This window comes from Chamaea fasciata, unplaced genomic scaffold (genome assembly GCF_029207755.1).
Source record: "Chamaea fasciata isolate MVZ Bird 193981 ecotype frontalis unplaced genomic scaffold, bChaFas1.0.hap1 SCAF_15, whole genome shotgun sequence".
NCBI classification, from domain to species: domain Eukaryota; kingdom Metazoa; phylum Chordata; class Aves; order Passeriformes; family Sylviidae; genus Chamaea; species Chamaea fasciata.
This window is the reverse complement of record NW_027094100.1, coordinates 10,413,364-10,429,834: the sequence shown is the minus strand read 5'-3', so window position 1 is coordinate 10,429,834 and position 16,471 is coordinate 10,413,364. Positions and strand designations below refer to the sequence as shown.

Genomic DNA, 16,471 nt, shown 5'->3' with positions numbered 1-16,471 from the left:
TTTGTAACAGGGTTGTGCATTTGCAATCATTCCCAGCACATCATTATCTTCTCTTGTGGTCATAAAGCCATGCTTCTGAAGCTGTCTCCTGGGGATGATCAACCAGGATGCTGGGTGAGGTGAGCAGAGGCCTCCATTTTCATTTACTCTCTTTAGGCTTTATTTTATTTACGTGTTTGCATATTTTTGAGAACCTGGAGTGTAGACTGTTTAATAGACTGGAAAAATAATTGAGAGGAAGATCCAAATATCTTTTCCCCCCTCTAGGGACATACAAGCCATTTCATTGGAAATACAGAAAGTGGAGAAGCTTGCACTCTTTTCATTAGTGCTTTGGTTTTGTGGTAACCATTGTAAAGGCAGAACTCAAAGAGAAGAGGTGACACTTGCTCTCACCTGTGGCAGCCCTGGAGTGCAGTGGGACTCGTGTCAGGGACAGCTTTGCAGAGCAGTGTCAGTGCAGCCTGAAGAGAATGCCTGAATCTCCCAAACATGAGGTGTGGCTGCTTGGAGGGTCAGAAAAGAGAGACAGCAGCACTGGAGGGTCAGCAGCTGTCACACAACACAGCACTGACCTTCACAAGACCTCAAAATAACTGAGAGATACCTCAGTCTTTCACTTGATTTTAGCTTTCCATCCTCCTTCCAACCCCACCTCGCATTTCTTGATCCATGAACTCAAACTCATCCACAAGTCATTGAAATCCTTTCCTTGGTCCACTACAAATACTCTGCATTTCAGTTTCTGTGCCTCAGGATGTCCTTTACAGGTTGGACTGGGATCTGGAGTCAGGCTGGGCTCTCCTGATTTATTAAATGAAGCAGTCTTTGTGTCAGTCACACTCAAGTGCTGAATTTCATTCCAGTCTGTTGGGTACTGAAAGAACAAATTCTTTGGCATTTTTATTGAAATATGTTCAGTGCACTTTCAGACACTCACTGAAATTGAGATTTTTCTTTACCATGTAATTTATGATCAAGGGAACAGAGCCAATGACTAATTTATTTTACCAAATAAGTCTTTAGTCTTTCCATTTATGTGCATATGTTATTAATTCTATTTTAGAAGGGTGTGATTATTCTATAGTGCTTTCCAGCATTTATATCATCTTTGTTCTTCTCCAGGTGAAGAAAACACAGAACTTCCACTTGCAGAATTCCTGTACCTCCAATTCCCCATCACTTTCCCTAATTCAGGTGATATCAAAACAAAGTATAATCAGAACCCTGAAAATGGGAAGCCAGGAAATGCAACCCTGTTTGGGGGTGTTGAGTTTAATTTTACAGCCTCATCACAGCTATTGCCCTGACTATTAATTTGTTCTGTTTGGGGAGATTTTACTTGCTCTTGTTGAAAGTTAAAACATTATTAGCAGCAAATGCCCTCCAGAAACCTGGCACAACAATCCTGTCAGAGACAACAGATAGTAGCAGATACCAAGGCTCTGACCTGTGTGATGCTCTGTGGTTCAGTTCCCTAAACTGTGCAAATGAGCTGTCACTCAGAATTTCTTCATTAGGGCCTGGGTAATTTCTGAAGCAAATGGAGAATCGGCATCAGCCACTCCTAATTACCAGGCTTTTCTCCTGGGATATCACACAGAAAGGGTAGAGGAGGGAAAAGAGGAACCATCCTCTACTGTTCAGTAGAAGCCTCAAAGAAGAATCTATTCCTTCATTTAGGAGACCTAGATGTGAATGAGCCCCCTTTGCGCCAGGGGATGCACAGACACAGGATCTGTTGCAAGGGGAACAATTAAAACATCAAGAGGACATCAACAGGCAGTTACTTAAAAACACTCAGACCCCTAGAACTGGATGGATCTACAGCCAGCAAAAGGAGCTTCTGCCTCTAGCTAGCATGAGGGAGGTGTTGAGATCAGTCTTGTCTCCCCAGTGGTTTTTATTCTATTTTTTGTTACATTTTGGGAATACAAATAAAGATGGAGCAAAGGTGAGAGTTCTACTTCTCTATCCAATACAGTGTTTTATATAGGAAGCTGAACAAGAACACTTAATCAAACTGCTCCATCTGTGTCAACACTTCTGATGGCTTGAGATGGCACCACTAATGCCTGGACATCCATCGTGCCTCTGTAACGGCCAGGTACCCCAAGGAATAATTCAGGGGCCTTCTCCCAGGGTATTGCTCAGTGTAAAGTCAGTATTTTAACGGCTTTTCGAATGGGAATATTGCTTATGACACTTTCATACAGCTGTAGTATTACAGCTATTTATCTTCAAACCCCTCTGATGCTGCTGTGTCCTCATGTTGCCCTTTTATGCACTGGAATTCTTGGTCTCTACTTCCTCACTGTGGAATAGAGAGGGAGGAGAAGATCAAATCCACGACCCTGGGGAGAATATCTACACCAGCAACATTTAGAAAGTGAGATGAGATATTTTGGATGATGTCTTTGCTATCCTGTACATATTTTCTACAGTGGCAGTCTGGCTACCATAGAGTGATCTAGATCCCAGACAGTAATATCTTGCTCAGAGTGTCAGCAGAGTGCCTTTGGCAGGACATTTGGGTTTAGATCAAGAGTTATTCAAGTACCTGAGCATGTAATGGATTTTTTAGCTGTAGAAGTAAACTGACTTTGTGAAGATGTAAGTGCAGAGGTTGCTAAATCCCTTTTACTGATGTCAGTGTCTGGGAAGAGTGCTCAGCATCTGCTGTAAAATGTGCTCTTCAACAGCCTACCAATGTTTTGGGAACAAGGGGCTCATTTTAGTTCCTTTTGCCATGTTTATATAGCCTTTGCAAGAACTTACACAAGCATAAGAGTCCTTATCCAGTGCTGAAATGTGTTCTCCACATTCGACAAAGTGTTCAGTGTTTTCTCTGTTTCTAGATCGTTCATCTCAAATGAGGGCTGATTTTCCAGCGATTCACTCCCAGCTTTTGAGAGTATATTTTCCGCCTATAGAGATATTTCAGAGAGAAGTGAGGAAAAAAGGATTTTTAATGAATTAAACATACAATACACATACCAGAACAATGCATTTTACAGCCATGTCCTCTGCCTTTCACTGGGAATATAATCATATAACATAACAATGAGGTACAGAATTTGAGATCTGCCTTTACAGAGCTATGAGGAATTGGGTTGTTCCAGAAAACCTCATGATGAGCTGACATGAGATTCCTTCTTTGTGGTTCTTTCTGCTACTGATTTTTTCCGCAGATTCTTCTTGGCGGGCTCTACTTGTAATGCCAGTCCTTTCAGTTTGAGGAGAAGGAGAAAAAAAGATGATTATAAATAAAGGGGGAGGGGGAAAAAGAAAATATTTAATCTTCCCTAATGATAACTTCATTAAATCTTCTCATTACAGTAATTACAGGTTTAACTAATGATTTTCCCATTGTGCAAGCTCTGGAGAGGCTGGGAATTTAATAAACAGTTAGAATATACCACAAAATGAAGGCAAAAGGTGAAATTGCTACTTGGATGCATCTCTTTCAGCTAAACTGTGCAGGATCAAGGGGTCACTCAGCAGAGATAATTGTTAATGTGGCTCCGAGGGGCAGCCAGGCAGACAAACATCCCCGTGTTCTGCTGGTTTGCCATTTGATTACAACTCCAGTCCTTGATTACACTTCAGAAATGATTAATTGATTAATACTTATGCACTCTTGAAAATGGACAATAAGGAGGGGAAACCAAAGTGGGGCCATTGCATTCACCTGCAGGTGACCTTTGAACCAAGAGAATTTTGTGGTTTTATTCTGGTCCCTTTTAGGGTTATTTCATTAATGTCACTACAGCAGGATGAGCTCAGGGCCCAGGTGCTACACAGGGAATCAAATAACAGGAGTTCACTGCTGGCTCTGCAAAAGCTTTGCTCTCACTGGAAAGCACTTAATCTCTCCCTCCTTTCATCCATCATCTGTAAAGTGATGGTGAAAGGTTGTTTCCTACAAATCCGCCTGGGCAGAGCTTCTTGCAGCACAGAATCCATACACAAGATGGATTTTAGGCTGAGAAGAACTTCTGAAACTTTCAAATTCAGCAGCCAGTAATAATGCAGCTGTTGTTAAGACGTGAAGACCTAGAGATCCATTGTAACTGTATTGATTTACAGTTTTAAGGCCAGGGAGTGTGATCAAGTCTGAAACTGCCTCTAAACACAGACACCAATTTAATTTCAGCAGCAACTGGCTGGCAAGAAGGATGTCATTACCAGACAATTTGTTTAAACCAAACAATTCTCATACGTCTTTTAATTTTTTCTTGTTCCTGGTGCTTTTGTGTGGATTCCTGGAAGCATGAGAGCAAGCTAAGATGGATCATCAATTGAGAACAAGTATTCCACTACATTTCCCTTGCTTCTCTACGTAAGTATCATTACATAGTATTTATTTACTTATTTTTGCACTATCTTTTAGCAACCAGCATTTGAAGTTTTAAACATCTCTTAGCTCTTTTTAATTTATCAAAAATATGAGCTTCCATCACAGTATCTCTCATAGGTGTGGTTAAAGAATTTTCTGTCCAAAACACACCCAGCCCCAAATTGTTCTATCTGCTCATAATCAAATCCTTGCAACAAATAGCACAAATAGCTTACCTTATCCCCCTTTCTGAACTTGCTCAAGGAATCATTATTTCACATAAATTACAGTTTAATATTTAAAAGCAATGCACTGAGGTTTAAATATTGCTCCCCGAGCTGGAAAAGTACATTTAATTTGCAGTTGGTAAAGGTCTGCTTACAATTAAATACTGAAACATTCATTAGGATGTTCTGGCTAGCATATAATTCTGCCCAGTCATGTCGAAAGAGCATCACTGTTATCAAGAGACAGATGCAGTCATCCCTTCTGTGTGGGGAGTGTTAAAAAGAGACCCTTGATTAAATGGTGACTCACGAGAAACGCTTGAGGAGAGATTTTGAGGGTGATACAATCACCACTGGGAGTTTGGGTGCATGACAACAGGGTAGGCACAAAGCATCCTCCTCCCCAGGGAGAGCTGCCTTCAAGGTGAGGATTTTGCCTGTGGCCTGGATCCCAGCTGCAAGGCAGCACCTTGGCAGGTTCGAAAATCTTTTAAATTCATCTTTATGCTTTTACCTCTTCTTTTATCGCTGAGCCTCGGAGCTTGCATTGTCTGCAGAAAGGTGACTTCAGGACAAGGGACAAGTAATTAGGTGTGTGGATACTAATACCTGATTTATTACCGGCCTTTCTGTGTGCTGCAGGGCAATGTGTGAGGATGCCAGAACACCCCAGGGAGTTGGTAGCTAAATCTCAAGAATACAGAGGAGGAACACATCAGTGAGTGATAACACACACCTCTATCATCAACAGCACCCTTCAGTCCAAGGCTGGGGAAAAGGTATTATTCAGGGAATAAATCCTTCATGTGCGGGTATGGCTGGACGTGAGAAGAGCCTGGAGGGGGAGATCCTACAGTAAAACCTCTCCTGTTTAAAACAAAGGCTCTTTGCTCCAGGACTGATGACCAGGGCAGTCTCTTTCCTTCCAACACGACACACTTAGTCTAGGAGTTTCTGCAGCTGCTTTTTGCCTGCATCCATTGCCTGCAGGTTTTCCAGCTCCTACTGCTCTGATTCTAACTGAAATTCCCTTTTCAGCTGTGACTCATAAGCACTTTGCTGTGATTTTGTAGCACAAACCCTTAAAAAGATTAAAATCTCTGGAAAAGCACCACCTAAAGTTGAATGAAGCTTACAGCCACAACCCCAGGGAGGGGATTACCCAGTAGTCTTCAGCTAGAAAGGTTCTGTGACTGTGGGTATTTTTGATACAGTTGGCATTAAAGAGCTCTGAAAATCTTCTGAGCAGAAATTCAGGTATACACTTGCTAGAAACTGGCACTGGGAACTTCCTTTCAGGGATACTGATGTTCTTACTTAAGAAAACCGTGTAGAAAATTAAAGCAAAAGTAATTTTCAACAGAGGATAAGAAACAATGAGGAATAAACCCAGTTTGGTGACAATTGGTTGTTCAGTAGCTGGATGAGATCACACCAGGTCTGTGCTTTATGGCTCTCTGGAAAGTTGCTCAGCCCAGTACCAACCACTCTGAATCAGGAGGAGATCTCATCATCTCATCTCATAGCTTATCTCAGTATAAGGAGGTTCTATGAGCCGGATCCTTCTCCCTTTGAACACAGGAACTGGCTCCTGTGCCATGCTGGCTGCAGAAGACATTTATGGCATTGTTCATGTGGTTTTGGGAGGATGCAAGGAGCAAAGCCCATAGCAAAGGAAAAGTAAAGGGTCTCCCCAGCACTGAGTGCAGAAGACAAGAAATTTTGTTATTGTGAGGGCGTGGTGCTAGACACGCCAGTTTTCAATGTTCAGTCTTGTTATGGGAGCAACACGGATTTTGCATCCTTGTTTTTCAGGCCCCAGATGAGTTTGTCTTTGTGGTGTTGCTCTGGTCAGTAAACCCTCACCAGCCCTCCCACACCTGGCCCAGGGGAATTTATAATGGGGGAAAAAAAACCAAAAAGGTTTGAAATTGCAATGTACACTTCTAACTTTGAGCAGTGAGATCCTTTGGATGGGTTTGGGAAAACTCATCTCAGTGCTGGCCCCAAGAGGATCCATTCAGCCCCATTTGTTTCTTTCCCTCCTAGTGAACCCTGCAGACAAGCACTCAGCAATTAGTGTGATTTTGTGGCCTAATTACACCATATTATTGTTATCTTTATAAAAAATAGACCTGCTGCAAGTCTAGAATCAGTATTCCTCCTACACTTCTCCTTAAGCTACTTTCCCTGCAGGCACCACTCTCTCTTTCCCTCACTCTCCTGTCTCTCTGCTTTGCTGGTAACTTTGTTTTAGACAGAAGTATTTTTCTCACAGTAAGTACTGAATGAAACCCCCTGCTTTTTGTGTCCTGTACTGAAAAGAAGAATTCTTCAGCAAAAATACAGAGCAGCTGAGTGTGAGAGGACAGGTGAAAAGATTTGTGACAATGCTACAGAATAAAAGGCAGGGAGGGGAGGAGGAAAAAATTGCTGTTTTGCAAAGGATGCTCTTTGGAGAAGATTGTGCCTGTGAACCACGTTGGCGTGAGTGTGGATGTAAAAGATGGGAGGGGCAGAGGTAAAGCGATCTGTGTGTATTGGAAGCTTTGGGGAAAAGGGGGAATTTCCTAATTCTGGAATTAGGAGACTAATTGGGCCTTAAATTTCCAGGAATGTAAAGGCTTTAGTAGGAACAGAAATGCATTCCCTGATTGGTGTCCCTGTGTATGGAGCTGCTCCTGTTCATAGCTCCCATGGAAAGCTCTCACCTACAACAGGCAGGTACAAAGCTGATGTCTCCACTTGCCACAAACCCAACACCTCCAGCAGGTTTCAGGCTTGCTGCCCTTTCCCACAGCACATGCCATGGGCCTAGCCAGGAATCTCTGGTGTGCCTCTTCTGTGTCCAAGCTACTGCACAAATGTAAAAATTCTTCCAGTTCTGGCTGGAGGGAGTTTCTAGGTAGAAAGGAAGATGTACAAGGAACCCAGGTGCTCTGGCATGGCTGTGCAGGGTGGGCTAAGTCAGAGCATGTCTGGGTTCTCTGCCTGGCAGAGCAGCTGTACGTGACTTTTTGGACCAGCAGCAGATCTGCTGAGCTGCTGTGTTCACTGGCTCACCTCTAAGCCTGGCAGCTCTCTGGATGTTAATAATCCTGGATTCTCAGTTGGATACAACTGTTCATTGCTTAAGATTATTTTCTTCTTCTTCTTCTGTTGTCACCTTTCAGTATTTGAGGGGTGCTGCCTCTCTGTCTGAACCCCTGAGACCCCCATGCTGCACACGTGTGAGTGACCCTTCCTGCTCAGTCCCTGCAAGCCTCAAACACAACTGAGCCACTCAGAACAATTGCTCCTGCCTTCATCTTGAAGTGTGCTTTGGTCTCGCAGAACAGTTTGTGAATTCAGTGTCTTGTCCACTGTTCTCAATCTATTTTAATCCATTTCAATCACAGAAGTGGTCAGGGGAAGGAACCATCTTTTTAGGGATTGCAGTGTAGTGCTGAAGGCTCTGACTGTCCACAGAGCTCCAAAGAGCTGCTGGAGTAAAACAGACAGACCAATAACAACTTCTGCTAACAGGAGAAGTTGAGCCATGAGACAATGATACATTCCTAAAAATTTACTTCTGCAGGGATTTGCTTCTGCAGCCCCACTGTCAGTAATAGTTGGGCTGTATAGAAAATCTGTAAAGCTAATTTAATTACATCTGGATGGGTTGGTCATCAGTTCTTGCATCTGCAAAATACTGCAGAACTGCTTCTGATTTCAGAGGAAATCAGCCAAGAGGTTGGGAAGCTTTTGTCATTCTATCAGCCAAAATTCTGGTGTAACAATAGCTCTGTGCCTTTGCAAAACATGTGTCAGGAAAGTTACTAACATCGCTTTCCCCCTTGCAATTAGTTTCCTCAATGTAAGTAAAAACCTGAGGAAAAAACAACCTTTCCTAAAGGGATATCTGGGTACCTTTCAGTACTATTCCAGAGGGAAGCTGAGTAGAAAATGTTGTATTTTCTTTTCCAGATTTCAAATACCCATCAAGCCTGTGAAAAGTGTATTATTTAGCTCGTTATTAATAATCCGGCTGTTAGCTCGGATTGCTAAACGAATCTGCAGAAAAATAATGTGTGTACTGCAGTTCCTCAATGTTTAGACTCATCCAAGCGTTTAAGAACTGTCAAACAAAATACGCTGTATTCAAGGGAATACACATTCATTGAAAGATTAAATTAGGTGCTGCAGCACGGCCCCCCCGTTGCAGCGGAGAGGCATTTCATGCTAACAAATAACTACAGCACTATTATAATGAGACCTAGAGGCATGTGATTTCAACTCACTGCACATCTTTGCTCTCTGGGTGCCTGTATTTTTTTTTTTTTCCCAGGCTGATGAAAGAGCAAATAGTGGTTGACACGGACAGAGTTGTTCCCTTAAACAGTCTTAAAAGATTTTTTGTAGTATTTCAAAGCCTTCAGAGTCTTCAGAGTGGTTTCCCCGACCCATGCCTGTGGTTTCCTTTCCATCTACTTCTTCTGAAGCTCTAAGAAATTGATGTGTCTCAGGGCCTCCAAACCTTTGTGCCTGAGAAGTGCTCTCTCCCTATGCTTCCTAACATGCTTCCCAGTTTTCACTTGGCTTTTTCTTGTCTTTATTTGCATTTTCCCAGCAGGCAGAAAAGCCTAGATAACCTGTGTCGTCTGACTTTTTAAGGTAAACTCTGTGTCTCATCTCCTTTGACACTTGGACACAATTCCTGGGGTTTTTTTTCCTTCCTATAAAATGGGAAATAACTTCTCTCTACCCTTTAAAATGTGGTGGCTTTAAAGGAATATTACCTCCTTTCTTGCCTGTATTTCAGATCATAAACCAAAGTTCTTAGGAAAGCCAAAAGGGAAAAAAAAAAAAAATCCAATTTATGGCCAGCCACAACTGTGCTTTCCAAGATGTGAATCTAACAAGCACTGTTCACACTTGCCTAATATCCAGGGCTTGGCTTTCCCACTGTGGCTGAGCCCAGCATAGTTACCCCTCCTAAAATGTGGTGCCCAGAAAAAGAAATAAACTTAAATGCTGCTGTAAAGGATGAGACAGCTTGTAAAAAATGTGGTATATTCAGCAATTCAGCCACTGAGCACCAGCTAAACAAATATTCATGTGGAAGCAGAAGCATCCTGACGTGGGGTTGTGTACTTTTGCCATCCTAAATACTCTACAAATGTCTCTGTGGGAAGTATCAAAGATGCTTTATTGTACCAGACAGGTTATGAAGACGGTTCTTTACCCAGTTGGATATAGTGACTTATGTGTAAATGGAGGAGGTTGAATAACAAACACTAAATAATTTATTCAAGGAATCTCTTAAGTTTTTTCCTGCAGCCCTTCTTAGATGAATGTCTGTGCACACAGGGATCGTTGTGCCTGGCTGTTGTCACACAGTGAGAATCCAATGATGACATTTCAGAGCTCGATTGCTATTGATTCTGGGTCATTTAGGTCGCTGGAAAACTTCCACTTCTCCCAGGTGAAATTGAAACCAAAGAAATGCATTTTAAGATAGCACATGCACCCCATATGCAGAGAGAACTGTGAACATCCCAGGGCTGAAACTGGATTTACCAAGTATCAGTTTAAAGAGTCAGAAGTGATGATGGGGATTAAGCTCCCCTTCTGGGCTATATCCCAGCTGAAAAAAATACCAGGTTTCCTTCAGGAAACAGCGTTCAGGAATGCTGTATGTGCACCTGTTTTGTGGGCAAAAGCTTTGTCCTGTAGCACTGTACAGGTGAGAGAAGCTCTCAGCAGGCAGGGCCCGTATTTCATGCACTGAATCCAAAATACATTTGGGCAGCACAGTCCTGCCCTGGCAGGGGGCTGGGTGCAGGCAGCACCTGTATGTGCCTTAGTGTTTTTCTGCATCGAGCTCTGACAGAGGAGCAGCCAGTGTAAATCAGAGATGAACAAAATTAGGCTCTGTCAAGAATTCCCATCCCATTTATGTCAACAGCCAACCGTATTATTTTAGGGACTCCTCTTTCTCTCTGGGATGAACAGGGTAACATTTCATAAATCAAGGCTTGGTTATCAAGTGAAATCCTGGTTTCTAACCACACGATGCTGAGGCTGCCAGGCTGTGACTGAAATGGCACACAAATAATGCCCGAAGCAGCTGAGCTGCTGCAATCCCTGACGGTGGGGCGTGGAAAGAGCCTGGTCCCCGAGGAGGATCAACCCATAAAGCATGTGTAGCCTGTGCTCTGTATGGATTTGGAAAGGGTGGCCGTGTTTACCTTTCCACTGCAATGACCTGAGCTCCTCTGATAGAAGCCAGTCCGATGACCTGCAGCACTGCCAAAGGTTTTCTGTAACATCAGAACAAAAGAGACCAGAGCCAGCCGCAGACAGTAGCCACCTAATCGAAAGTTTCTGAGCCTGTCAGGGCTGTGCTCTCCCTGCTCTCTGGTGGAAACAGTGTATTCCAAGTTTTCCCCCAATTATAGCTACCCGCAGCACAAGCAGCAGCTCCTGCAGCCGGGCTCGGTCCTCCCACACACCCGCTCCTCGCTGGGTTGGTGCCTCGGGATGGAGTTGCCTGGCAACAAGACTCTGCATCTTTGGGAGACAAAAGCTATTATTTCTGTCACACAGATGTGCTAATGCGATTATTGACTGGAGGGGGGCACAAACACAAGACAGGTCAGATTCCTGAGACTTGAAAATTTCCAGGTAAGAGGATTTTAAGGGAGAAAGGCAGAGAACCTGAGAGAAAGGCGTCGAGGTGGAGGGAGGAGGCAGGGAACTGCCAGGTACAGTGTGAGATAAGGTAAACCTGCTCATAGTTTTTCCAGTAAAACAGTTTAATCCAAAAAAATAAGTCAACAAAAGACGGGTTTGGTGTATTTAAACTGATGAACGTATTACTGAGTCCCTCCTGGATTCCTACAGATGGTCTGGTGGCTGCACAGAGCTGACCCCAGTGCTTGGGGGTACTGAGCCTGCTGCTCTGCAAAAGCTGGTGGTGCAACAACTGGGTGAAGAGAAGCTTCAGAACTTTGCAGATGCTCAGCGAGTTCCAACCTCCCTGGGTAAACTGACAGAGAAACGTTCATTTCACCAGCTTCATGCTAATTTGGATCAAAACCAAATGACAAAAAGAAAAACTTTTTTCCCCTGCCACCTTTTTTTTCAATGTTTATTAAGTCACTTTTAAAGTCGAACCAACCCAAAAACTCCACTGTGAAAACCCCACTGTCCCTCCTCCGGGACTCTGCTAAGCTGGTTTGTGCAATGCCTTTCCCTGTGCAGGTCTGTGGGAGAAGCTGTGGCTGCTCCTTGCAGGAGGTGTGGGATGCTGGATGAAGTCCCTACCCCTGGTTTGCAGCGGTGCATCTCCGTGAAACTCCACCCTCGATGGCACAGGAGGGTTTGGTCACCCTCAGGTGTTCAAGTGCCGTTCATACCTGCCCTGCTCATGCTGCCCCTGCTCCTGTGTGTGAGGAGGTGTTCTGATCTCTGTGTAAGTCTGAGAAGAAGTTATTGTTCATGGCTTTGCAAGTATTTGCACTCAAGCTAGCCAGGGTTGCTTGTCCTGTAAATGAGTGGCCTAGGGTTGAGGCCAGTACATGGAATGTAGGATTTTATTTAAACTTCTGTGCGGATCAGTTTTGTTTTTCTGAACTGGAGGGTTTTCACAAAAATCTATGAGGCAGAATGGATTAATTTTATTGATGCAGAAGTCCCGGCCCTGTAGCTGCACAGTCCCAGGGAGTTGTGCTGTTGACTGTGTAACAAAGTCTGTTTTAGGCTACACAAGCTGAGGCTGAGCCTGCTCATTGCCTGCATTTCTCTCATCATTAGCAGTTTTTAATTGAACAGGTAATTGACAATGCAACCAAAGTACCCAAACAAGTATCAATGCAACGAGCAGGACTGTGTAAAACTGAAAGAAAGTCATTCTTCACATCATGTTTGTGCTATTTTGGTGGGTTTGGAGCCTTGCAGTGACGCTGCTGGTTTTGTTGCAGTTTCTCCTGCTTGCTGTTTTTCCAGCATAAGTTGTGCTGCTCAGAGTAATAAGGCATGACAGGCACCAAAGGAATTGCCCTCTCGGGGAAAAGAATGGCCCGGTGCTCTTTCCCCAGCAAAATGGAATTCTAATGACCAGAGCATGAAATGCACTTTTCTGCTCTCTTAAAATGTGAATTAACAGGAGGGAGGTCAAGGCAGGAGTAACAAATGTCCCTCAATCCCTACCTGAAACTTAAGGCACGCCTAGAGCAAAATGCTGATTGAGCGTGTGAAGTGTCTGTGTTGGGGCAATTATTTATTTTCCTCTTTTCCAGAGAAATCATCTCAAACGTGTGAGAAATAGAGACAGGTGAAAAAGTCTTTCTGGGGGAGGAAAGAGGACATTCCATTATTTGTCTCATTTCCAGAACGAAATTAAGACTAGACCTTTAAAAGAGCATGTGAAAAACAAAACAAGGAGACCACAATGTAAGAGATTTCTGGGGTACTTTCTTCGGCTCCTATTTTGTTTTAGCTTCCATTTCAATGTGGAGTGACTTGTAAAGGTGAAAATCTTTTCACTTCGTGGAAAAAAAAAAAATTACTACAAAACCCTTTGCCTCATCTTGAACTGAGATATTTTTCTCCTGAATTTTCAGATGGGCCATCCAACCAAATGAAATTGGGAGAGTAAACATACAATTTATCCAGCCTGAAAGGTAAGTTTAAAAAGACCTCTTGAGCTCTGCATATGTATTTTTTATATATATATAAAAAGAGTGCAGTAGTTGAATGGAAATGGGGTGTTTCTTAGTGTTACATCCTGAAAAGTACCCTGTTTGGATGTCTCCAAGTCTTAGAAAAAGGCAAAAAAAGGATCGCTGCTGTAACTAAATTTCTATTCAGGAGAGGGGTTTGGTTTTAATTTTTGCTTTTCCCACATAGCTGTAACTGTGGCTTGAGTGCTAGGATGTGAAATAATCTTCAGCTCAGATGTTGGGATTTTCAGTGGTGTGTGTCTCTGGGAGTGGTAGGTGAAGCAGAAAATAATAGAGGAGCTCAGTTAAAAATAAAAGAAAGTGGATTTTTTGATAAGTTAGAAATTGAATGTTGGAGCCTTAAGAGGGAAGTAGAAAACATACCTGCCCTTAATGAAATATTTAAATAGAAGGATTGAACTCAAGACCTGCTTCTATCCAGCAGTGAAAGAAGCTGAGAATCCCTGCTGAAGGGCTGCATCTGTTATGAAAATCATCTTCCAGCCATGGCTTCAGTCTCTTTTGCAGGAAATCAATTCCTTGGTGAAGCTACTTCTCACTTACAGTGTAAGATACAATAATAGACTAGGAGAAAAATGCATTTTTGGCACCTTTTGGCTTAACCTACTTGAAAATGAACTTCTCCAGCTTCCAAAATGAGCAAACTTCTCTGCAAGAAGGGTTGCAAGGGGAAGCCAATCTGTTTGTAGAGCAGTGATGAAGTGTGATAAATTCAGATCTCAAGATTTTTGGTTTATTATAAGGTTGTCACTCAGGAAAACTTCTCATTCTCCTTAATAACCACCGTGCTTTGATGGGAATTGAGTGCAGGGCTCTGGATTTGTCCACATAGCCTAACAAATCCTCCCAAATATTGATTAAAATTGGAGTGCAGGTAGCAGGAACAGCCAAAGCTGACTGCCTAATGCAGTGATTTATTACACAACACGATGTTTTTCCTTTGGCTGGTGTGCACACAGGCTCCCAACACCAGCCCTGAATTAGAGGAATTATTCTGTTCAGCCACTCAACGAATTCTGACTGATGCAAATACTTCTCACTGAAGGAACTGAGTCACAATTTCACAAATAAACCTTTTTGCAGCTTTAATTGCTTAAAAAGAAAAAAAAAAAAAAAAAGAAAAAAAAAAAAGGAGTAAAAAAAAAAAAAAAGAAGAGAAAAAAAAAAAAAAAAAGAAAAGAAAAAAGCAAAAAAAGGGAACATTTGAACATTATTTCTACTGGCGCCATCTGGTGATTTCCCGGCAAGGGCTCAGGCTCCCCAGCCAAATGCCACAGCCCGCAGTTCCTCCTCAGTGTGCTCCTGTACGTGCTCCCCCAGAAGTTTCTGCCAGCCTGAAATACAGGGAGATAATTCCAGCTCTATAACTATCCACTTACTGCGGAGAAATATCAGTGGAATTCGGTTCCGTGTCATTAGTCCTCTCTCTCCCCTACTTATCTCAAGATCTCGGTGCCTCTTCCTAAATCTGATGTATAAACATCAGCACTTCCCTTCCTGAGGGGCTGTTAACATTCTTGGCAATGTGAGCTGGAAAACAGCAGTGAGGAGGATTAATCCATTCCAGTCCATACAGCAAAGCAGAGCCCAGCTCCCAGTTTTCCAGACCCGTGCTCCTGCCACCAGGGTATATTTACTGTAATAATCTAATCTCTCCCACCATTAATTCTGCACCAGTTTCTCTGTTTTGTTAATAAAATCAAATGTCAGCCTTGCTGCAAGGAGAATGGACTGAGAGATATCCTGCTTTTAAAGGAGCCAGAAGTGATGTTTTTTATTTCATGGAGGTACTGGGACAGCTGTACATTTTTAGGTTCCCTCCGCTCTGCTCCAGACAGAAAGTTCCCTTGCTCCCTCACTACCGAGGGAAGCTTGCAAAGAACTAAACCGAAAAGTTTATTACCTCTCTCCTTTTACCTCAACACCCAGAGAAGTGGATGTTCAGGTAAGGAGGAGAGGCACAAACAGCAGTGACAGGGTAGAGGAGGCTCCTTTACATCCCCTGCAGGCTCGCAGAAATCAGGAATGTTGTGGACAAGGCAAGGATACACGGAACTCACAGCTAGATGTTCTATCCTTACAGTGTGGGAAGGGTTTGGCCTCCCCCATGAACGACAGTGTAAAAGAAGCATCTATCCAAAAGGGAGAAAAGATGCCCCAACAACTGATGACTTCATTGTCCCTTGAAATAAATAAAATCTTCCCTGCTTGGACCAAGAGAACATCCTACAGTGGAAGAGCTGGAGTAGGCTGTAGACACATTGATGTAGGTTTTCCTTTGGGAAAAAAGGTTTCCTGCTGGGGGAAATTGCCACTGGGCAGTCTTGATGGCATGTCCACACTGGGACAAGAATAACCCCCATGGGCAGGACTGCAGGAGCTGGGATGTCCTCTGCACATCACCTGCTCCAGGATGTCCCGTGGACATTCTTCTCTAATTTCATCACAGAGAAGCAAGTTAGAGCGAGGTAGTTTTCAACAAGCTCATCAGCATAAAGAGATGCAATGTCTAGACACCTACCTAGAATCAGTACAAAATTCAGGATGAGGAACTCAAGGAGAACTTGGCTCATAATGGAAATGTGGAGTAGCAGAAGTTCTGTGTGGATTTCAAGTGTAATTCAGCTCATTTTGCCCTGCTGTGGCAGACACCTCTCCTTGCAAGTGTGTAACTTGCATCTTCTCTGTTCTTTTGCCATGAGCTTCACTCCTACAAATTTTCTTTTTTATTCCACCAAAGGAGAGACATAAAGCACAGCCAGGATGGTTTCAAAATCCCAAGGCTGATGTTATAAGATAAGATCAGCTGTTTCAGCAGTCACATCACAAGTACTTATTTATTTTTTAAAAGGATACAGTGTGTTTGTATTGAATGCTGAAGCTTAGACTGTTCTATCATTTGTAGAAGGCTTTGTAACCAATAAATCTTTGTATGATTGCATGGTGATGGTGGAGCTTCAGCAACCTTTCACAGCACAGTATTGACCACCAAAATAACTTCATCCCAGGCAGCCTCCTATACTCTTAAGAAGCAGAGCTAGTAAATGACAGCATAGCTTCTGGTTTTGTGCTTTTCCAAGTTTTGAATATGTCCAAAACCCAGCTTCCTTTTGTAATTTAATTAAAAATATTAAATTTTTAAAAATGCTATCATTTAAGATAACTGGCAGTGTTTTTCA

At 42.9% G+C, this 16,471-nt stretch overlaps 1 long non-coding RNA gene across 2 annotated transcripts; it reads left to right on the top strand.

Annotated features, from left to right (window-relative positions):
* The first annotated feature begins 7,006 nt into the window (after positions 1-7,006).
* LOC136297328 (uncharacterized) lies at positions 7,007-14,439 on the top strand. 2 transcript variants are annotated; one of them, XR_010723138.1, is made up of 5 exons: positions 7,009-7,087; positions 11,452-11,591; positions 11,812-12,022; positions 13,173-13,232; positions 13,714-14,439. It is a non-coding gene; the product is annotated as an uncharacterized lncRNA (long non-coding RNA). The 2 variants fall into 2 exon arrangements; XR_010723137.1 differs by lacking the exon at positions 11,452-11,591 and having other exon boundaries at positions 7,007-7,087; positions 13,714-14,438.
* Positions 14,440-16,471: the final 2,032 nt, after the last annotated feature.